The sequence below is a fragment of the Eumetopias jubatus genome, unplaced genomic scaffold (genome assembly GCF_037043125.1).
Source record: "Eumetopias jubatus isolate StellerSeaLion01/CBP00866 unplaced genomic scaffold, mEumJub1_p1.0 scaffold_45, whole genome shotgun sequence".
Lineage (NCBI taxonomy): Eukaryota > Metazoa > Chordata > Mammalia > Carnivora > Otariidae > Eumetopias > Eumetopias jubatus.
The window spans coordinates 116895-141082 of NW_028274851.1; positions in this window are offsets into that span (position 1 = coordinate 116895).

Below are 24188 nucleotides of genomic sequence, written 5' to 3' on the forward strand. Positions count from 1 at the left end.
CAGTAGGTAAGAAGTCACTGACTTCTATTGTACATCCATGAAGGACCTGGATAAACTGCTCTGGAACGTTTCCAAAAACATGCCCCAAGTTTATGGAAGGATGAGAGAAAGGAAGAATAAAAAATGTCCTAGACATATAAATGAGAATGTTCTATGGACGGAGATGTTTATAGATAAGGACATGAGTGAGAGAGAGACAGGAGCCTTCTATTAGAATAATATGGGATTATAATTCCAACAAAAATCAAATAGAATTATTGTTTAGTTTCTGAAAACATTGATGTTTTCGTTCAATGCCCACTTTGCTTCAGAATCACAGCCCAAACTGTCAGATATCAGGAGTCCATAAAGATTTTCATAATCTGGGGATCTTGTTTATTTGGATGATACCTGTGACATTTTCAGTTCCTTGAACACCTATGTCCAAACAGCCAGTGAAAGGCATTCATGCTCCTATTTCTTAGTATTGTAACTAAATCAGTCAATAGCAACTCTAAAATTTAATTTCTTAAAAGATTTTATTTATTTATGTGAAACACGGTGCAGGGGAAGGGGTAGAGGGAGACAGAGAAGACTGCCGGCTGAACACGGAGCCCAAGCAGGGCTCAATCCCAGGACTCTGGGATCATGACCCACGGCTAAGGCAGAAGCTCAACTGACTGAGCCACCCAGGTGACCATGAAATTTCATTTCTAAAAGAATACAAAATCCCTGCATATGGACACCAAAACAAAGAACGCATCTCATTTTACAAAAACTGGAGTTCCAAGTATTTTAGCAGACAAGACGCTCACAATGCAATTCATACTAATTCACACGAATCGTGAATGTTGTGCAAACACAACTCTCTAGAAAATAACCCTGAAATCGATAACATTTTCAACTTCAGCCCTCACAGCTGAGGTCAAAAACACGTGTGCTGGTGGTAAACATGCACGGTCCTTGATCAGCCGCTGTCTGAAAGAGGACATTACCTATCTGCACAATGGTTGATCATGGGAATCAAATGCCCAAAAGAAAGAAGCCATCTTGTCACAAATGAAAAATGCCCCCAATCGTGGGCACTTGGTACATCTGGCAGCTGTGTGGATGCTGACCAGTAGCTGACTCTTAACTAGATGACATCCAATGGGGCCAATAACACTAGGTTCTCACAGACAATGGCCATGAGCAGGGGGAGGAGGGAAATGCAAGACCAGTTAGTTTATGCAAGAGCTCAGAGATGAGGGAGGGTGAGAAAGCTGAACTGATCTATGAGATGCAGCCTAGGAAGACGGGAATATTTCCAATAAAGACTACCAAGAAATTCCCTCCTTTGAAGACTCAAAAGAAACAGAATTGAGTCTATTTTGACTGGAGGTATTCATGTGGGATGAGTCGGCCTCAACACAAGGGTCCTTCCTGACTACTCCCACTTTACAGATCCCTCTCTAAGAATCTGGTGTAGGCTGATCTAAAGAAGTCTGCTTATTTCTAGGGTGTTGCCTGTCTGTCTCTCTCTCCTGGGGGTAAGGGTTTTACTTTTTAAGGAGTGAAATAGTCACACTAGGAACCAGGTATTTCTTTTATCTTTGGACATTCCTAAGGACATCAGGAGCTTTTAACTTTGGGGAAATCAATACTCTGTACATACTGGGCTAAAGAAAGGATAACAACTCATTCACTTCCTGATCACATCACTCCATCAGATTCTCCTGTGACAAAAGTCCCAGCAAGATGCGGTCACTTAGTGTCCGCTGGGCTTCTCGGGGATCCCACGGACCTGGTGGGACACAGAGTCCCCGGGGACAGCCTCCAAGGCCAGAAGGAAAGAGCTGACTCAGAAGTTGTTCAAAATCAACCAACCAGGAAGCACAGAGCACAAACGACATTTCACTTGTTAACACTCGAGTCCCAACACCAAGGTGTAAGATGCCACTGTTCCCAGGGCTGCCAAACTTCATAAATATGAACAATGTGCTGATAGGAAAACAAACTACATGGAAGATGGACCCTAAACCTGCAAGGCTTGAGGCAGGATCTTCACTGGGCTTCCAGTTGCCAGTCTAATACCCACAGGTCCTATGGAGTTCCTGACATTTTAAAAGACCTATCACGCAAGCGCCTTATTGAAGACAAAGTACTCAATGCCTTTTTGTATCTTCTCAAATTCTTCCTTCTTGACACCATAAACCTAGTATGCTCAGGTTTCCATCCTGCCAAAGCTACTCTTTTTGGACCAAGCAGCACAGACAGGACCCAGAACTTGATGTGGACGGCTGTGGCCACAAACCCTTCAGGCTGACCGAGAAACCTGCCCTGTGGTGCTCGCTCTTCAGGAAGAATTGCATTCCTTCTGGAGTGCCCACCAAGAACCCCATGAAAAAGCTATTATTTAACCAGCATGGGAAAGAACCCATTAGGAAGGAAGACATCACCAGCAGCTTTGAGTCACCGGGTGGCTCAGTCAGTTAAGTAACGATGTCTTGGTTTGGATCAAGTCATGATCCATGGTCCTGAGGATGAGCCCCTCTTCAGGCTCTGGACTCACTGCGCAGCTGCCTTGGCGTTTTCTCTCTCTCCCTCCCCCTCTTCCCTTCCCCCCACACCTGTGCCCTCTCTCTTTCAATAGGAGACACCAGTGAAGTGCCACGTTTACTCACATTTGGGTTTGGGGAACTGGGACACCGGAGCAAGAGCAGCCAGAACAACAGCCTCTGAACCATCATGTCTTGGTCCTTTCAAGGGGCGCTGGCGTGACGGGGAGGAGGTGGAGATGGGGGTGGAGTGGAGGGAGGGGTGGGTGGGTAGGGAGGGGTGGGAAGGGGACAGGGTTTTAAGGAGGGATAGGAGCAGGGTAGAAATAGAGGGTGGGATTGGGGAAGGCGTTTGTCAGGAGAAGAAGGGGTCAAGGAGAGTGTCAGGGTCAGATTAAGTACTCGAGGGCAGGTTCAGGAAGGGGAGTAGGTCAGCAGGTGAGTAAATCACTACGTCAGGAAATCACTAGGTCAGCACGAAACAGTAGCAGGTTAAGGGATTGGAGGAGGATCCACCGATCTCCAAGCCTTCCCCTGGTTGAACCATTCCTTAGCAACCCAGAGGCTTTATACTCTCTCAACCAATCAGCTGCCTTTGCCCCTGGTAGATCATAATGGACACCCCGCGTGACCTCATATTTAAATAGCCTCTTCCCACCTGGTGCCCCACCACCGCACCATCCCAATAACAGGTCCTCTCTCTGGAACTGTGGCCGTCCTTCTTGTTTCTGCTCCCTCCCAACCCAAGTGCCTGTTCCCCTCTTCTGGGCACGCTCTCCTTGCTTCCAGAACTCCTGTCCTAGAGCCATTGGCTGAACAACATAGAAAGCAAAGCAGGACAGAACTGCAACAACGAGCAACTACACAAGCAGAGTGGGAGGTTTCAACCCTCTCTCAGTGACTCAAAGCAGACGGAATATCCATAACATGTAGACCTTGATAGCAAATCATCTGAATCCCACAGCTATATCCGTATGTCTGTCCACAACCCTATGCCACAGTGGAGGACACATTAACTTTAGTCATATAGGATACACTTACAAAAATGCACCCGATTTTGGCCAAAAGGGAAATTTCAGCATGTTTCAGAGGCATGAAATCACACAGAGCATTTTGTGGTAATATAATGGGCTAGAAATCATGGATAAAAACTAACCAGAAATTCCCATGTGTTTAGAAATTGAGAAGTACCTCGGGGCACCTGGGTGGTTCAGTCCTTAAGCGTCTGCCTTTGGCTCGGGTCATGATCCCAGGGTGGTGGGATCGAGCCCCACATCGGGCTCCCCGCTCTGCAGAAAGCCTGCTTTTCCCTCTCCCACTCCCCCTGCTTGTGTTCCCGCTCTCGCTGTGTTTCTCTCTGTCAAATAAATATATCTTAAAAACAATTTATTTTTGAAGTACCTCTAAAATGAAATAGGAGTAAAGAAATCCAAAAGAAAATGTGCTATATTGGAACTGAATGATATGAGCATGATAAAATTGTCATCAAAAATGTCTTTGGCTGGGAATATCCTGGAATCTTGGTGTGAGAAGACTGCATGGTCTGAAAATCAAACCTTATAGACCGAGAAGTACAAATCTTACCTGGTTGAGGATAAAGCAAACCCATCCTGACTTAGTCCTGCTGTCATTTCTTACCCATGCCCCAGACTCCTCCTCTGCCCCTGCCCAGTCCCCCTGATGGGCTGGCACCATGTGGTGGCCACAGTAGGCTCCACGAAGGCATGTCAGAGTGTCCCCTGAACCGGGAAGTTTGATACAGCCCTCTGACGTGCTCTGACCAGTGAGGTGTGAGTGGGAGTGAGGCGTGCCATCTCGAACAGAGCACTTAGGACAACTGGGTCTGGCACCCCCTCTGTCCATCTCCTCTAGCACCTGGCTGTTACCAATGGTGGGTACTCTTTTATCCTGCTCCCAGAAAGACCATGCAGACATGTGGCAGGAGCAAAATAAGATACTTCCCTAGTAGGAGCCACTAAGACGAGGGGCGTCTAGTTACTCACAGTAACATTAGCCCATCCTAACTGGCATGCATCCTCCAGTCTACTCTCTAGCAGGCAGCAGAACCTTACGTGCGAAGCATGGACTCTGTCATCAGATACACGTGGGTTTGGGTTCAGCTCTGCCCTTTCCTTCACTCCAACCTCAGGCAAGTTGCTGTGAGTCTCTGAGCCTCCCCTGTTTCCATTCTGTCATATGGATGTTTATACCATCTCAGGATTGGGGAGGGATTAAATGAAATCATAATTCATGGAAAGCTTTGAGTCCCGCACCAGGCACACATAGTAAATGGTCAATAAATATTAGCTCTCTACCTTTAGGTCTCAAAGGGAAACACACAGAAAGCACAGCACTGTAATTGTACAAAATAAAGACACGTTAACCTTGGGGCCTGTGTAGCCCCTCAAACTTTGTTTTTCAACAAACAGCATGATATTTACATTCATTCACAGCCTTTTTCCTCTCAACAAGATACTGTACTCTGTCTAGGTTACAAATAAATATCTGCATCATGTTTTAAGATATATAATACTAAATACCATGAATAAGTCAATCATTTCTCTAATGTTGGACACATTCATAGGTTGCACAGAATCAAACACAAATGAAATAGAATAAAGTCTATCATAATGTATTACAGGCCTGAGTAAATATTATTTTGTTAACCTTTCTTTGTGATGTATCTCTATAGGTATCGGGTTGCAATTTAAATTGCGTTCCTGGAGAGAGGCTAAGGTTGTGGAGGTTTAGGAGACCGTCATTTCGTCTGCTCCCAGGAATTCAGCTAGATGCCTATCAAACCATTGTGAATACCTGTGAACTCAACCAGAATGGAATGGAGGAGAAGCTGCAACTCTACAAATACAAAAGTGACTACTTTCTATAAGGAGGAGGTGCGAAAAAGTGAATGCGAGGCCATATGTGGGCAGATAGACTGCAGGGGGAGGGAACCTCCGTAAGCTGGCTACCGGAAAGTGACATAGTAGCAGAATGCCAAGTCAGACTTTTGAGAAGTCAGCTCCAGTGAGGGATGTCCCTGCCTGAAAAGTACCCAGGTGGCAAAACAGGGCAGAATCCTAGGTGGGACAGCATGACCTCAGAATCCCCAGGATAACAGACATAACAGGGGTGCCTTAGTGGGGCAGAGCTCCCAGGTGTGGAAGCAGGAGAAGCCGGCTGGAATCAGCGAGCCCAGGAGTGGGCTCTCAGCTCAGGGATTCCATATACCATGAGCCACAGCATGCTCAGGTGACTGCTCTCCAAGCAGGGGCCCAGCAAGCAGCAGAACCAGGGAGCCCCTCCCCCAGTCCTCCTCTGGGGAGCAAAGGCTCAAGGTGTTCACCACAGGAGTCTGCAGGGTTTGGAGATTCAATCGAGTTCCCGGCATGAGATACAACTGCTCAGTCACAGGCTGGGTGAACAGAGACAGCGGACGGAGACCAGGGAGACCAAAGGGACTGACTGCTTTTACCTGAGGGAGCACTCAGGGGTGGGGCCTTGAGCTCTTGCCTCCGGGGTTGGAGTTTGGGTGGCTGCCATTTTCATTCTCATCGTCTAAAGCAGCCGGGAAAGCCTTCAGGGAACAAAAGCCACACAGAGCAAACCAGACCAGGTTACTTAGCCCGGCCCTCTGGCAAGGGCGGTACAATTCCGCGCTGGCAAAGACAGTTGAAAATCAATGCAACAAGCCCCTCCCCAAGATCAGCAAGAACATCCATCCAAGAACAATTATACCAATCATTGAGAATTGCAAGACTCCAGTGCTAGGGAACATGTAGGATTCATGTTTTTTCCCCAGGATTCTTGAGTCTTTCTATTTTAATTTCTTTGCTCTTTCATTTTTCCACCAGTTTCTTATTTGATCAACTCTTTTCTTTTTTTTTAAAGATTTTATTTATTTATTTAATTGACAGAGAGAGAAAGCGACAGTCAGAGAGGGAACACAAGCAGGGGCAGTGGGAGAGGGAGAAGCAGGCTTCCTGCCGAGCAGGGAGCCCGATGCAGGGCTAGATCCCAGGACCCTGGGATCATGACCTGAGCTAAAGGCAGTCGCTTAACCAACTAAGCCACCCAGGTGCCCCATATCCACTCTTTTCTTAAAATCATTTTAAGTTTTCATGTGTACGGTTACCTTCTAGCCTTCCACTGCATTTAATTTTGTTTTTGGAAATATTTGCATATTTCTTTCCTTACAGTGTTGGGATGCAGTTTCCTCTAACAGACCAAATATACCCAGAGCCTAATGTATGGCTAACGTTCTCTTCATTGTCTGATCATATTCTCTTTTATTGCCCCCTCTTCTTTTGCTTTGTTTCTTTGGGGGGGGGTTGTTTTGTTTTCTTGAATTGGAATATTTTAATCTTTACAGATACATTCAATCTTTTCAATGTATTTAATTTATTATTCAGCCATCAGAAAAGATGAATACCCACCATTTGCATCGACATGGATGGAACTGGAGGGGATTATGTTACGTGGAGTAAGTCAAACAGAGAAAGACTATTCTCATACGGTTTCTCTCATAGGTGGAACATAAGCGGTAGCACAGACGACATAGGGGAAAGGAAGGAAATCCAACGGGAGCAAAATCAGAGAGGGAGATGAACCATAAGAAACTATGGACCCCAAGAAACAATCCGGAGGTTTGAGACGGGAGGACGGTGGGAGGAGGGGTAACAGGGTGATGGGTATTGAGGAGGGCATGTGGTGTGATGAGCACTGGGTGTTATACTTAACTAATGAACCACTGAACACTGCATCAAGGACTAATTATGTACTATACAGTGGCTAACGGAACATAATAGAAAAATGTATTTCTGTATATATAAGCTTTTCTTTCTTTACAATTTTGAGATGTAGTTTCCTCTAACAAACTAAACAAAATACACTCAGGTTAGAGTTTATGACTCTGTTCTATTCACCTGTGTGTATATTCTTTTATTCTCCTTGTTTTTTTCACTTAAATTTCGTTTTTATAGTTACGTTCAATTTTAGATTTTACATGGTCTTCATCTTAATTGCTGTACATGTATAAGTTTTTTTTTTTTTCTTTACAACTTTGGGATCTCGTTTTCTAAGAAACAGACCAAAATCCTCACAGGATCCAGTACACTGTTTACTATATATTTCTCTCGGGTCATTGTTGGCATTTTAGTATTTTGTTCTCTCATTCATCAATCCTTTGCCAGACAGAATAACATTGAAAAACTCACCTCAAAAAAAGAGAACAAGACACAGTACTGATTGTCAGGGACCTCATCAGTATGGACAGAAGTAAGATGTTGGAACTTGAGTTCAGAATAATGATTAGAGAGATAACTAGCTGGGCTTGAAAAGAGCATAGGTGACACTAGAGAATCCCTTCCTAGAGAAACAAAAGAACTAAAATCTAATCAAGTCAAAATCAAAAAGGCTATTAATGAGATGCAATCAAAAATGGAGGCTCTAAGGCCCAGGATAAATGAGGCAGAACAGAGTATTAGGGATAAAGAAGACAAAATGATGGAGAATAAAGCAGCTGAGGAAAAGAGAGATAAAGAACTACTGGATCATGTGGGGAGAATTCGGGAGATATCTGATACCATAAAGTGAGACAATAATAGAATAATTGGGATCCCAGAAGAAGAGGAGAGAGACAGGGGCAGAAGGCAGGTTGGACCAAATTGTAGCAGAAAACTTCCCTAATCTGGAAGACAAAACAGGCATCCAATTCCAAGAGGCACAGAAAATCGCCCTGAAAATCAATGAAAATAGGTCAACACCCTAACGGATAATAGTGAAACTTGCAAATCTCAGAGACAAAGAAAAACACTTGAGAGCAGCTCAGGCCAAGAGGTCCTTAACCTACAATGGGAGACACCTAAGACTGGCAGCCATGATTACTTTAGCTAGCTAGGATGTCCATCAAAATACAAGGAGAGATAAACAGCTTCCAGGACAAACAGAAACGAAAAGAACTTCTGATTAAAAAACCAGCCCTACAATAAATACTAAAAGGGATCCATGAAGCAAAGAGTGAGCTCCAAAGTAACACAGACCAGAAAGGAACAGAGACAGCATACAGAAACAGTGACTTTACAGGGAATCCAATGGCACTAAATTCGTATCTTCCAATAGTTACTCTGAATGGAAATGGGCTAAATGCCCCAATCAAAAGACCGAGAGGATCGGATTGAACGAAAAAACAACACCCACCCATATGCCGTCTGAAAGAGACTCATTTCAGACACAAAGACACTTCCAGATTGAAAGTGAGGGGGTGGAAAACCATTTATCATGCTAATGGACATCCAAAGAAAGCTGGGGTGGCAATCCCTATATTAGATTTAAAATCAAAGACTGTAAGAAGAGATGAGGAAGGACACTGCATCATCATTAAAGGGTCCATCCAACAAGAAGTTCTAACAATTGTAAATATGTATGCCCTGAACTTGGGGGCAGCCAGTTAGTAACAAAATTAAAGAATCATATCGGTAATAATACAAGGATAGTAGGGGATGTTAACACCCCATTCAATGCAATGGACAGATCATCTAAGCAGAAAATCAACAAGGAAACAAGGGTTTTGAATGACACACTGGACCAGATGGACTTCCCAGTTATATTCAAACATTCCACCCTAAAGCAACAGAATACACCTTCTTCGCAAGTGCACATGGAACATTCTCAAGAATTGATCACATACTGGCTCACAAGTCGGTAACAAAAGAGCGGATCAGTCCCTAAGTATTTTTGGACCACAATCCTTTGAAATTGGAATTCAATCAGCAGAGGGCATTTCGAAAGAACTCAAATACATGGAGACTAAAGAGCGTCTTGCTAAAGAATGAATGGGACAACCAGGAAATTAAGGAAGAGCTTAAAAACTCATGGAAACAAATGAAAATGAAAACACAACTACTGAAGACCTTTGGGATGCAGCAAAGGCAGTCCTAACAGGGAAAGAGATACCACTACAAGCCTTTCTCAATGAACAAGGAAGGTGTCAAAACACAAACCTAACATTACGCCTAACGAAGCAGGAGAAAGAACCTCAATTAAAGCCTGAAACAAGCAGGAGAAGAGACATAAGATTAGGGCAGAAATCAAGGAAATAGAAACCAAAGGAACAGTAGAACAGATCAACAAAACTAGGAGCTGGTTCTTTGGAAGAATTAATAAAATGGAGAAATCCCTGCCCAGACTTATCAAAAAGAAAAGAGAAAGGACCTAAATAAGTAAAATCCTGAATGAAAGAGGAGAGATCAAAACGAACACCAAAGACACAAACAATTATAAGAACATATTAAGAGAAACTAAATGCCAACAGATTAGGCAATCTGGAAGAAATGGATGCATTCCTAGAGAAGTCTAAACTACCAAAACTGAACTAGGAAGACATAAAGAACCTGAAGAGACCCATAACCAGCAAGGAAACTGAAGCAGTCAGTAATCAAAGATCTCCCAACAAACAAGAGCCCAGGGCCAGACGCCTTCCCAGCGGAATGCTACCAAACATTTAAAGCAGAATTAATACCCATTCTTCTAAAGTGGCGTCAAAACACAGAAATGGAAGGAACACTTCCAAACTCTTTCTATGAGGACAGCATTACCTCAATCCTAAAACCAGACAAAGACCCCCCACCAAAAAGGAGAATTATAGACCAATACACCTGATGAACATGGATGCAAAAATTCTCACCAAATACTAGCCAAAAGGATCGAACAGTCCATTAAAAGGATTATTCACCACGACAAAGTGGACCTTATTCCTGGACTGCAAGGAGGGTTCAACCTGTGCAAATCAATCAGTCGGATACACAACATTAATAAAAGAAAGGGTAAGAAACATAGGATCCTGTCAATAGATGCAGAAAAAGCACTGGACAAGTACAGCATCCTTTCTTGATTAAAACTCTTCACAGTGTAGGGATAGATGGCACATGCCTCAATATCATAAAAGCCATCTATGAAAAACCCATTCATTCTCAATGGGGAAACACTGACAGCTTTTCCCCTAAGGACAGGAACATGACAGGGATGTCCACTATCACCACAGCTGTTCAACATTGTCCTAGCCTCAGCAGTCAGATAACAAAAAGAAATAAAAGGCATCTGAATCGGCAAAGAAGAAAGCAAACTTTCACTCTCTGCAGATGACACGAAACTCTATATGGAAAACCCAAAAGACCACACCCCAAAACTGCTAGACACATACAGGAATTCAGCAATGTGGCAGGCTATAAAATCAATGCACAGAAATCAATTGCATTTCTATACACAAACAATGCCAACGAAGAAAGAGTAATTAAGGAGTTGATCCCGTATACAACTGAACTTACAATCAGAAGACACCAAGGAATAAAACTAACCAAAGAAACAAAGGACCGGTCCTCTGAAAACTACAGAATACTCATGAAAGAAATTGAGAAAGACACAAAGAAATGGAAAAACTTTCCATGATCATAGACTGGAAGAACAAATAGTAGTAAAATATCTATGCTCCCTAGAGCAAATTCTACCTTCAATGCAATCCCTATCCCAAAATGTAAGAGAAGAAACCAACAAAATCCTAGAGGAGGACACAGGCCATGACATCTATGACCTCGGCCAGAGCAACTTCTTGCTAGATACATCCCCAAAGGCAAAAATGAACTACTGGGACTTCATCAAGACAAGAAGGCCTTGCACAACAAAGGAAACAGTCGACAAAACTAAAAGACAACTGAGAGAATGGGTGAAGATATGGTAAATGACATTACAAATAAAGGGCTAGTATCCAAGATCTGTAAAGATCTTATCAAACTCAACACCCAAAGAACAAATAATCCCGTCAAGAAATAGGCAGAAGATATGAATAGACATCTCTCCAAAGAAGACATCCAAATGGCCAAACAGACACATTTAAAGATGATCCGCATCACTTGGTATCAGGGAAATACAAATCAAAAGCGCAATGAGATACCACCTCATACCAGTCAGAATGGCTAAAATTACTAAGTCAGGATGTGACAGATGTTGGCGAGGATGTGAAGAAAGGGGAACCGCTTACACTGTTGGTGGGAATGCAAGCTGCTGCAGCCACACTGGAAAACAGTATCGAGGTTCCCCATGAAGTTGCAAAGAGAGCTACTGGTACCCTACTACCCAGAAATTGCACTACTGGGTATTTACCCAAAAGTCGAAAATGTAGTGATCTGAAGGGGCCCCTGCACCCCAATGTTCATAGCAGCAATGTCCACAATAGCCAAACTATGGAAAGAGCCCAGAGACCCATGGAGAGATGAATGGATAAGATGTGCTATATATACACAATGGAATATTCCACAGCCATCAAAGAAATGAAATCCTGTCACTTGCAATAATGTGGATGTTTAGAGGGTATAATGCTAAGCAAAATAAGTTAATCAGAAAAAGATAGGGCACCCGGGTGGCTCAGTTGTTTAAGCGACTGCCTTCGGCTCTGGTCACGATCCTGGAGTCCCGGGATCGAGTCCCGCATCGGGCTCCCTGCTCAGCGGGGAGTCTGCTTCTCCCTCTGATCCTCTCCCCTCTCATGCTCTCTCTCTCTGTCTCATTCTCTCCCTCAAATAAAATAAATAAAATCTTAAAAAAAAAGAAAAACACAATGATTATATGATCTCACTAGTATACGGAATTTAAGAAACAAAACAGAGGATCATAGGGAAAAAGAGGGAAAAATAAACCAAGGTGAAATCAGAGAGGTAGACAAACATAAAGACTCCTTAATCATAGAAAGGAGACTGAGGGCTGCTGAAGGGGAGGAGGGTGGAGGATGGGGTGTCTGGGTGCCGGGCGTTAAGGAGGGCACATGATGTATGGAGCACTGTGTGTTCTATAAGACTGATATCACTGACCTCTACCTCTGAAACCAATACTACATTATATGTTGAATAACTGAATTTACATTAATCCAAACCTAAAAAAGAAAAAAGAAAAAAAGGAAATGTATTCCTTACTATGACTAATGGTTTGAAAAATGTGTGGCAGTTGTTGATTTGTTTTTTTGTTTTGTTTTCTTTCTTTGGCCATTGCCTCTCGTGGTTCATCTTCCACTCTCATTCCCCCCTTTCATTTTTTCCTTCCTTCTCCTAATGTCCTCCATGCTATTCCTTATGTTCCACAAATAAGTGAATCCATACGATAACTGTCTTTCTCTGCTTGACTTGTTTCACTTAGCATAATCCCCTCCAGTTCTATCCACGTCGATACAAATGCATTCATCCTTTCTGATGGCTGCGTAATATTCCACTGTATTTGTGGACCACATCTTCTTTATCCCTTTGTCTGTTGAAGAGCATCTCGGCTCCTTCCACAGTTTGGCTAGTGTGGACATTGCTGCTATGAACATTGGGGTGCATGCGCCCCTTCTTTTCACTACATCTGTGTCTTTGCAGTAAATACCCAGTAGTGTAATTGCTGGGTCATAGGGTAGCTCTAATTGTAACTTTTTGAGGAAGCTGCATACTGTTTTCCAAAGTGGCTGCACCAATTTCATTCCCACCACCAGTGTAAGAGGGTTCCCATTTCTCCTCAACTTCTCCAACATTTGTTGTTTCCTGCCTTCTTAATTTATGCCCTTCTAACTGTAAGGTGGTATCTTAATGGGGTTTTGATTTGAATTTCCCTGATGGCTTTTCTTTTCAAATTTTGAAAGATGACAAATAGCCTTCAGGGGCGCCTGGCTGACTTAAGCGTCCGACTCTTGATTTTGGTTCAAGTTGATCTCAGGGTCATGAGATCAAGCCCTGAGTTAGGGTCCATGCTCCATAGAGAATCTTACCTGAGATTCGCTCTCTCCCTCCCACTTTATCCTTCTCCTCTCACTCTCTCCCTCTCAAAAATAAATAAATGTATCTTTTAAAAAAGGAAAGAAAGATTACAAATATACTCTCTGGATATTTCTAGACACTTATCTGATTTTTTTTCTGTAGGTTGATTTGTGAGCCATGGATCCCTTTTCGTTTGCTGACACAGGATAGAGGTTCCCGCTGATTGAATTGGAGCCCCCCAAATCCCTAAGTTGAATGCTTCTTCAGTAGAGAAAAATGCTCACTCCATGGGCTACATAAGCTCCACCCCAGCCACCCTATGACCTTTGGGGCAGCAGAGCCCACGGCCCACTGGAGGGGACCAAATGCCATCCCTCTGCCCTCTCTCACCTTCCTGGGGTACTTATGCGGGGCTGTCACTGACTTCACATGCTGCTGCAGCTCCTCCATGAGCTGGTCCCTGACATGGGAGACGAATTCCACTGTCAGGACAATAAACGCCCTCAACACCTGCAGCGCAGAACAAGAATGGAGGCTCAGGGGCAGTGGCAATCAAATGTGTAGTGTAAATCATGAACAGACATTTGTCCAAAGAAGACATCCAAATGGCCAACAGACACATGAGCAAGGGCTCAACATCGCTTGGCATCAGGGAAATCCAAATCAAACCCTCGATGAGATACCACCTCACACCAGTCAGAGTGGCTAAAATTATCTAGTCAGGAAACAACAGATGTTGGCGGGATTGCGGAGAAAGGGGAACCCTCCTACACTGTTGGTGGGAATGGAAGCTGGTGCAAACCCTCTGGAAAACAGTATGGAGGTTCCTCAAACAGTTGAAAGTAGAGCTACCATACGATCCAGCAATTGCACTACTGGGTATTTACCACAAAGATACAGATGTAGGGATCCGAAGGGGTACACGTACCCCGATGCTTATAGCAGCAATGTCCACAATAGCCAAACTGTGGAAAGAGCCAAGATGTCCATCGACAGATGAATGGATAAAGAAGAGGTGGTATTATACACACTGGAATATTATGCAGCCATCCAAAGGAATGAGATCTTGCCATTTGCAACGACGTGGATGCAACAGGGGGTGTTATGCTGAGTGAAATAAGTCAATCAGAGAAAGACATAGCATATGACCTCACTGATATGAGGAATTCGGAATCTCAGGAAAGAACCTGAGTGTTGCTGGAGTGGTGGGGGTTGGGAGGGATGGGGTGGCTGGGTGATAGGCATTGGGGAGGGTATGTGCTATGGTGGTCTCTGTGAATTGTGCAAGACTTTTGAATCACAGATCTGTACTTCTGAAACAAATAATGCAACATATGTTAAGAAAAAAGAAAAAGAAGAAGATAGCAGGAGGGGAAGAATAAAGGGGAGTAAGTCGGAGGGGGAGACAAACCATGAGAGACCGTGGACTCTGAAAAACAAACTGAGGGTCCTAGAGGGGAGGGGGGTGGGGGGATGGGTTAGCCTGGTGATGGGTATTAAAGAGGGCACATTCTGCGTGGAGCCCTAGGTGTTATGCACAAACAATGAATCATGGAACACTACACGTAAAACTAACGATGTAATGTATGGTGATTAACATAACAATACAAAATTTAAATAAAAAGATGAAAACAAGGAGGGAGACAAACCCTAAGAGACTCTTAACCATAGGAAACAAACTGAAGGTTGCTGGAGGGGAGGTGGGTGAGGCGCAGGGTTTAACTGGGTGATGGGTATTAAGGAGGGCACATGATGGGATGAGCACTGGGTGTTATATGCAACTGAAGAATCACTGAACTCTACCTCTGAACCTAATGATGGCTAATCCTTAGTTTAACTGATGGCTATTCCTTTGGCTAATTGAATTAAAATAAAAAAAATAATTTAAAATAATTTAAAAAAAGAATATTCAGAGAAAATGCTTCTTCTCGGTTATTGATGGTAAAACAGATGTAGCCCATCAATGAGGAAATCTTCAATTATAAGAGATATCATATTAAGAATAACGTCATAAAGGGGCACCCGGGTGTCTCAGTGGGTTAAGCAGCTGCCTTCGGCTCAGGTCATTTCTCAGGGCCCTGGGATCGAGCCCGGCATCGGGCTCCATCTCAGCAGGGACTCATCTTCACACTCGGCCTCGCCCCTTCCATTCATGATCTCTCTTCCTCTCACAAATTATTAAATAGAATTTTAAAAAACAAAGAATTGTGTCATAAGAAATGATACTTCTGTAGATTTTTCTTATCATGGAGAAAAAAATGATAAGTTTAGTTTCTTAAATTAATAAATTATAAGATGATACTGTCATAAGATTGCTCATATCCATATCCTGAATGTTAACTAAGTAGAATTTAAATAAAAAATTGAAAACAAAAAATAATTGTTCATATCCAGATATATGATAATGAAACAACTGTAGCATGTTTGTAAAAGAACAGAAGACAATATTTCTTCCCCCAAAATGATTATGTCAGTTGCATCTTGCTCAGCAAATAGCCTTAATTTAACAGGCAACTCTCTGCATTTATGAGTTCAAATATGCAAAACTTCAAAATTTCATATGTTTTCCACATTCAGTGAACTTATGAGATAGTCTCATGTTTTAGACATAAATATAAAATATCAAATGAAGAAACACAGTAAAATGAAATGAAATCATACTGATACAAGGAGATGACACTTTTCATGTAACTTGTCAAGGTGGGATGATATTTTCAAATGGGCGGGAAAGGTTTCAAAAAACCTAAACAACAAATCTTGAAATTATACAAAGGTGCATGCTCATCAAAAGGTCTGTCTTCTTTCTGACAAAAGACGGAAAGGATCTTTGAAAGTACATGTGAGGAATGTAAAACTAAGGAAGATACAGGAATATTATATCTGAAATAGAAATCAGCATCTAAGGAAAATAAAAGAAAAAATTTGGAAGTGCATGAACCAGTGGATGTAAGCATCTATTTTAATGTCTTAAAAAAAAAAATACCATCATGCTTTTTCTTCAAACACTGATTCACAATCTCAGGTGAAAAGAGATATGCTGGGGCGCCTGGATGATTCAGTCACTTAAGCGTCTGTCTCAGGTCTTGATCTCAGGGTCCCAGAGATCGAGTCCCATGCCAGGCTCCCTGCTCAATGTTGAGTCACCTTCTCCCTCTGCCATCCCCCGCCCCACCCCCGTGGTCCTGGCATAAAATCTTAAAAAAAAAAAAAAAGAAAGAAGGAGAAGAAAGAAAGAAGAAAAGGAGATGAGATAATGAGTACATTTGAAGGTAATATGGATGAGCTTCCTTCCAAGGAAGACAGGAAAGGATAATTATAACAAATCAAGTTTCAGGTGTAAATTTAACAGTAAAATAATGGAAGTTTTAGGACATCAAGTACCGGTCAAGTTTTCAGTCATTTCCAACTACTGTAACATTGTCGGCAAAAAATAACGATTGAAAATTAATAAAAGCATGTTTAAGTGGAGGACACTCTGTGCTTTTACCTGGGGCTCTGGCTCCAGCAGATCTCAGAAAGTGGGATCTCAGCTCCTCGTTGTAGAATGTTCTGACAGCAGTTCTTGTATTCGTGTCCCAACTGAATGCAGCTCCCATTTCTCTGAATTGGAGTCAGGATTTCTCCCCAGAAACAAGCCTGCATCTATAACAAACCAACCACAGCATCTCTGAAGTGACGTCGCAGGACCCCTCAATCCACGGATCCCTGAGTAAAACAGGTCTTGTTCAAATACCCTCAGGGAAAAGGAGGAATGAACCAGGGGAGCAGGCCCCCACATGCAAGCAACTGTGCTGCGCACCTACCAGCACTCCTGCGGAAGCCGCCCAGAGCCCCCTCCTCAGCACTCACGCAACAAAGCAGCTTTTCTCAGTCGCACCTCAGGAGACACCAAGTGGCTGCAAAGCCGCCAGGGTCTCCCACAGGGCGGCAGCAGAACCTACTGGAACCGCAGCTCTGGCTCTCTATCCTGGGGCAGCCACAGTGGGGCTGGATCCTTGGGCTGCTACAGAAGTCCTTCCTGCTCTGAGATACCCTGGGTCAGGCCAAGCAAAGACACCTCCCCCTCTGGGTTGGAGGTGAGCAGGTGCCCTCTGCTGGCTGCCCTGGGAATCCCTAGAATGCTCAAAACCATGGCCCCTCAGCTGGAGGGACAGAGCATGCTCAGGTCCAGCCAAGCCCTCTCTCTCCATGACAGATCCTGAGGCTTGGCCCCACACCCCAAGCAAAAGGATGTACCCATCTTCCCAAGTGAAATGGCCTCTACAAAGCTCAGCCCTAGGGAGGTTGGAGCTTTCCTCTCAGGGAAATCTGATCGCCTGCTTTCCCACCTTCTCTGGTCCCAACATTCGGATCGCCTACATCGACTTCCTCCACCCTGGTGTATGGCCCACCCCCAACACCTAGACCAGCAACCTCTTTTCATCCTTGAAATTCCTCTTGGTCTCTGCTTCTCTCTACCGCATCTCTCTCTTTGTTCCTCTCACTTTCTAGGTCTTGCCCAATCCCCCCTCCACTCATTCAGTGTCTCTCTCCCTGACAGTCTCTTTCCCTCTCTCTCCCCAGGCCCTCAGGCCTTCTGCTCTGTGCAGCCCTGTCCACGACCACAGGGAACAACCTCTCCTGTCTGCCCCTCTCTGCTGCCATCATTTGGCCCAGGCCCTGCTCACAGGGTATGACCATCTGATTTACCAAGCCTCCTCAGGCTGAACTTGACTGCAGCAGTGCAGTAACCAGCCACTTCTGGACAGAAACCCTGGACACCTTAGTGGCCCAGCCATGACCCCAAGATACTGGAGAATGGCTGCTTCCATAACCTGGGAAGAAGGAGGGCTTTGCAAGATCCAGGAGCTCTGGTGCAGAATGGATTGGAGTAAACAACCTAAAAAGTGACAGAGGCATACACCCAAATCCTCCTGTGTGGTGAGGGACGAATGGGTCTCCTGTAATTGGCCTCTTCCCTGCCCATCCCCGAACAAGGACACTGGGGAGGATTAGGGGCATCATGGGTCTTACCAAGAAAACTGTCTCATTCAGCCCCCACTCAGAGCCCACCTGCGGTTGGGGGGCAGCTGGTGACGTGAAACCAGTGCACAAAATATGGATTAATGCAGAGCCTCCTCACCAGTCTCTCAGGGCCACTAGGGATGATTCATTCATTCCTCACCATCACAACAGACCGCTGCCTGGGGACAGACTCCTGTCCTGCCGATCGACACACACACCCTAAACTAGCAGGTGCCATGTGCTCAAGTGTATCTATCACCTGAGTTAATACAACCACCAACAGACCTAAATACAAGATGTGTCCGCCTCCCCAGAGGATTTCTTACGCCCTGTGCAGGAAAGATACGACAACGGGGAATCCTGCTACTGTCCTCCATCACCACCATTGCTGCCAGTGTGTTCTGGGTACGGGATTCACACTGTGCACTCGAAGGGAAGTGAGTGTAGGGCCTCCTGAAGGCAGACGCTGATGCAGAGACTGAACTGTGAAAGGTTTATTTGGGGGATACCAGGAGAGACAGAGCACAGGGGACAGGATGGGCAGGGACAGCATTCAGGACATTAGGCTGATCTGACAATTTTCTAAATTTATACACACACAGCCTGGTTGTAATTGCTCAGGGAGGTCTTCAAATTTCAAATGTAGTGTCCTGTAAGGCAAATAGATTTGGGTTAGTACACTGTGACCTTCTGTTTTCCTAAATGCATTTGCTTCCTATACTCTATTTGAGGCCTTGAATGGACACCTGAGTGTGTGGCTGCCTCCACGAGTCTATATGTAATAGAAAACAATTGTCTTCACATCCCAGGTATAGATCTCTGAATGTACAGGTTCTTGTAATGGTCTTTTACTTCATTCTTAGCTAGGATCTAAAACTTTTTAGAAAATAAAAAGGGGTCTTTGCCTTATTTTTGAAATCAGGATTGACAAACTCTGGGCTGAGGTGTTATACTCTCAGTGTAATGGTGTGGACTGAAGTGAACATCTTTTCATACTCATCTGCATGGTGCTATTTTCATTTAAACAGTGAGAAGGGGGCATGGCCAACAGCCCAGATGTTTTACATATTCTTTTTCTTTTTTTCCGACAGAGAGACGGAGACAGAGAAAGGGCAACGTTGTGCACGAACGGGGAGGGTGGCGGGAGAGAGAAACTCCTAGGTAGGCTCCACACTCAACGCCGAGCATGACTTGGGGCTCGATCTCAGAACCTTGAGATCATGACCTGAGCAGAAATCAAGAGTCTGATCCTTAACCCACTGAGCCATCCAGGGGCCCCTGCAGATTCTTCATGTACTTCAACTCCTATTCTTCTAATCACCTCAGATACCAATATACTCGCCTTTCACAGATAACAAAGCTGAGGCTCTAAGTAGACCCCACTGGAAGCTGGCATCTGGGCTGAGAAATCAGGCACACGGGTAAATCCGCAGGATGCTGTGACGACGTTCAGGGAGATGAAAAGTGCAGCCAGAGTGGTGACTCAGAGGCAGAGGTGTAGTGACAGGAATCCAGCTAGGGTGGATCCTGGTCAATCCTGAATTCCCCACGAAGATTCTGGCTCAGGCTGAAGGCCAAGGCAGCCACTCTGCTGATCTCGGTCCCGTCTTCACTTTTTCTCACTGGGGTCCACAAACTCAGGCAGACAAGAATCCCCAAAGGAACCAAGTTAAATTTCCCAAATCTCCACCACATTCTGTCACCCAGTTCAGAACCTTCAGAAATCCAGCGGAAACAACAATCTTTATAGAGTATGAAGGAACAGCTTTACAGCAACAGTGACGTTCTAGTACAAATAACTGCATTATCCACACTGTGTGACGGACACAGGAAGCAACTCGAGGTGGATCTCACGGTGTCCTCACACTCACTGCTCAGGCTCCTAGCCTGCCAGGAACAGCCCACGCTCTACCCGAGAGAGTCCCATCCACTCCCCTGAGCACCTCCATCCTTCTCATCCACAACCTCCTGTTTCTAGTGACTCATGGCTCCCTCTCTTGTCCTTCAGATCCATCACTGGTGCTTCCCTTTTACGGAACACATCTATGTTGTTTAACGAATGTGTCCCTCCCTGTTCTCAGACACGTTAAATTTATAACCTTCAGAGTAGGAGTCATCCCCGACGGACTCTGAGAAACAAACTGAGGGTTCTAGAGGGGAGGGTGGTGGAGGGATGCGTTAGCCTGGTGATGGGTATTAAGCAGGGCACGTCCTGCGTGGAGCACTGGGTATTATGCACAAACAATGAACAATGGAACATTATATCCAAAACTACTGATGTCATGTATGGTGATTAACATAACAATAAAAAATTAAGAAAAAAAAGAGTAGGCGTCATCCTTCCCGGAGCATGGAATATTGTCTCTGTAGAGTGTGCGTGCACATACCCGCTGTGCCCAGCTTTCAGAGAAGAGTGGCTCTCCTTCACCACAACGGGACCTGCCAACCACCTCAGTATGAGTAAAAGACAAAGAGCATCAAATGTATCTCCTGAGCAACCTGAAGAATGTTATCATGTTCACTCTCCCATAACATAAGAGGCCTGCATGCAGGACTGCTATTCCTTATGGAGGATGCCCCAGCGTCTGTATCTGACCCGCGTCAGAGAAAAGACAGAAGACCATCCCATTGGAAGTGACTCAGCAACATTCCAACACACCGTCTACACCTGTCTAGAGCATCTGCCACTGTTTGTCATTCTCATCACCCTTTCCGGATAAGAGGGTTTCCCACAAGTATCCACTGACTGGCGAGGACAAGGAACAGACCCCTACCCTAACGATTAATCAAGGGACAGTAGCCTTGCTTCGGGTGTTTATATAACGAATGAAATGACAGCTCAAACTCAACGCGCTGCAAACAAAGTGAGAGGTGTGTCATCCCTCTCAGACAACAAATGTGGACACAGGACGTGCACGATGGTAAGAAATATATGTCTCCATTGGGTAAGAAAGACACTTCCTTTGCAACAACGGCACCTCCCCCACTGCTCAGTGCATGGAAATAGGTACCACAACACATGTATGTCCTGAGAAACTTCAGGATGTTAAAACGTGCCTAGCCAAGATTCCCCTTGTAATGTCAAGGCTTCGGCAAAACTCTGTGTTTCTTCCACCGACACAACCCTAAGGTGATGATCTGGAAACAGAGAAGCCTGTAGGCCCTGAATGAAGACTTAGCATTTTGAAAGGTAAATGACACCACACACAGATCCTAGGACAAACCCAACAGATACAAGTTCAGGACAGGGTGCTGCCCAGACAGGAAGAGGATTCCAGAAATGATTACAACTAAAAACAGCCACAGTATTTACTGGTCCTTCTGCGGGACCTTTCTGGGCAGGGTGCCGCTGTTGTCCCCTTGAGTGCCACAGGTTTCTGAATATGACTGAAGCCCTAGAAGGGATGGAGGTGGATTCAGACTGGCCTTGACCATGCAGGATGTAAGCCAACGGTCTACACCTGCCCCACCCTATTCCACTCTCTCCCACTCCCACGTCTCATCCAGATGCAGAGAGTTTCTCACACGTCTCCTCTTACTCCTGTGGACAAAGGAGAAGACCAATCCCTCACCCCTGAGGATTTGACCACTCCACCCAGGGACAGATGGTTTCATAACTATTCAATAACACTGGACAACTGAGGCCTCTACAAAAAGAGTGAAGGGAAGGTTGCACTCCATCCATCCCAGAGCCCAAACCATTGTGTCTGTGCTATGCACCTGGGCAATGCTTTCATGTTTGTCATTTGCAAAATGTCACTTTTCGTCTCCATGGCAGACACCTGGTGCCCAGTTCTGTAGGATGAAACAAGACAGTCCATGAAATGGACGTCCACAGAAAGCTGAGGGATGTTAGTATGTCCTCACTCAGGTCTATCCTTGCATCCCAAAGCCTTGTGGTACCTCCTCTACATCTTCTCCACTGACAGAAGTACTTAAACTAGGAATATACTTTGTGACTCATGTCAGCCAATTCAGATCATCTTACCACATGTTGGAGGAATGAGCTGTGGGTGAGGCCCCCCTGTCCACCCACGTGGAGGAGGCTGAGGTAGCCCATAGCCAGTGAAGCCTGGTAAACTCCACCCCATGTGGTAGGGCATATCAGGGGGCCTTGGAGTACGAGGAAACCCTCTCAATTCCATACCGACCTGCAGAACAGAGGACAAAATATTCGGCTAAGACAGCCAAAAGTTGCAACACCAAGAGATGAAACCCAAAGAGCAAGCTCTCAGCATCTGGCTCCTTCTCCAATACCACGTTCCAGAAGAGCCGCATCATGCTAGAAAACTTTATCCCTCTCATTTGGTACCAACTATAATAAGGCAGGGAGCAGAGGTATAGATGTTACAGGAATAACCTACTGTCACCAAACATCACTACCCCTGTCTGCCAACGTTCACTACCAAGAAGTAGTGTCTTAAAAGGTGAAAAGGGATCAGTGGATACGAGTAAAGCAGCATACTCCAGACACGGAGGCATCGAATTCCTGGGTAACACTTGATCGTTCCTCTTCAACCACCATAGTTTTGGGTTTGTTTAGAAGAGACAGAATGTGATGAAACTGAATGCCCTTTCTCCACAAGGAATCCGAGCCACTCGAGCTGAATCCTTTGCCTGCCAAGCCCTTTACTGTCCCCACCTGCCTCACTTCCTGACAAAGCGGTCTTCTACTCTCTGCAGTTTCTGTCCAAGGCCACAAAGACACTGGAGGAATGAGGGGCCTGTGTTCTGACAGGGGGCCTGGAATTGGTTTTCTGAGAGGAACATGATACCAATAGCCCTTATTTATGTGCAGCAGCTGTGTTTATCTTAAAACACACTCTTCAGAAATTTCCACACACTGAGATCCTGAGCAATTTTGTCCAGTGGCAAATTAAGATGGGAAGGCTAAATAAGAGAATTCACAAAAATATATATGCTTTCTGATGGACAACTGCAGAGCGTGTGATGAGACAAGAAACCAGCTCTCACAGTGACATAGGGCCAAAACGACCTGCTCCTAGAAGCCCAACGGAAGGGCTTGTGAACCACTGGTCACACAGCTAATCACTGACATCCCCCCTTCAGAACCTGTGTGCCAGTCCACCCAACAGCTTTGAAAATTCAAAACAGTTTTAGAAAGGGTAACAAGTAGAGGGATTCTGCACAGCATTTTTACCAGCAGAAGTAAAACATGGATGACTTATGAATCTTGCCCTACCTAAGGACATTCCAAACTGCAAAACAAACACTATAAAATGGAGAAGAGGTTCCCCTAGTTTCCAGTTGTGAGGATTACCAGAGACCTTGTCACAGTTTAATCATCTAACACCAACATGAACACTACACCAATCGCATCTACTGACTGGGAGTCAGATTGGCCAGAGACTTCACCTTGAAGTGAGGTGTCATCCTTCTGAAGTTAATTCACCCCACAGGCATTGTGGGCGGGCAGAGGTGGATGGACCCACACACATGCACACACACACACGCACACACAGTGAGCGCCCCACCATCCTTCATCTCCTAGCACCTGTGGCTTTGGAAGGTGCCACCGAAGTTGATCATTTGTAATGAAGAATCCTGTCAGCCCCTGGGTGAATCGCTCGCATATTGAAAGGTAAACGACGCCACAGACAAACTACAGGACCCACACTACAGACACAAGGCCAGGACTGGATGTGGTTCACTAAGGGAAGTTTCTGGAACACCTGGTAGAGGCCAAAGTAGTTATCTTGCCCATCCCTGGACCTCTATGAGCCTCGGTGCCCCTGTTCCTCATGGGAGCCCCAGCAGTTTCAGCATCAGACCAAAGCCCTAGAACCGATGGAGGTGGATTCAGGCCGGCATTGACTGTGCAGAATTCAAACAAACGCTCCAAACCTACTGCCATCACATTTCCTTCGCTCCCAAT